Raw genomic sequence first — 375 nt, forward strand, 5'->3', positions numbered from 1 at the left:
AAAAAGAAAAAAAAGAAAGAGAGGAGGAAATTGACACTCACCAACTCCCTGCTGGTAGCTGTCCTGCTACAGAGCATGTGCCCCGCAGGGAGGGGACCGGGCCACGCCAACCGCTCCCCCAGGCCCTTTCCGTGGAGGCTGATCCTCAGCCCGCCCCCACCCCCCGCCCCGACACCGAGGCAGGTGCTCCGGGATTCGGGTCCTTCCTAGCGCCCACTTTGCCCCAAGGGGAGGAAAACACCTCACAGCAATTGCTCCTTCCTGCCTCCCCAGTTTCTGATTTTTTTAGCTCTCAGCGCCTCCTTCTCGATAGTAGCCCAAATATGCTTCTGCTTTCTCTTAGTTCCCCTTCTTGCCTCTGGTTTTGATTCTGGT

The 375-nt window shown here is 57.1% G+C and overlaps 1 protein-coding gene across 3 annotated transcripts in view; it reads right to left on the reverse strand.

Annotated features, from left to right (window-relative positions):
- SEPT11 (septin 11) overlaps positions 1 to 375 on the reverse strand; it is a 137,163-nt gene that overhangs the window by 32,416 nt on the left and 104,372 nt on the right. The window lies entirely within an intron of this gene.

The sequence above is a fragment of the Propithecus coquereli genome, unplaced genomic scaffold (assembly GCF_000956105.1).
Source record: "Propithecus coquereli isolate 6110/MARCELLA unplaced genomic scaffold, Pcoq_1.0 Scaffold343, whole genome shotgun sequence".
In the NCBI taxonomy this organism is placed as follows: Eukaryota; Metazoa; Chordata; class Mammalia; order Primates; family Indriidae; genus Propithecus; species Propithecus coquereli.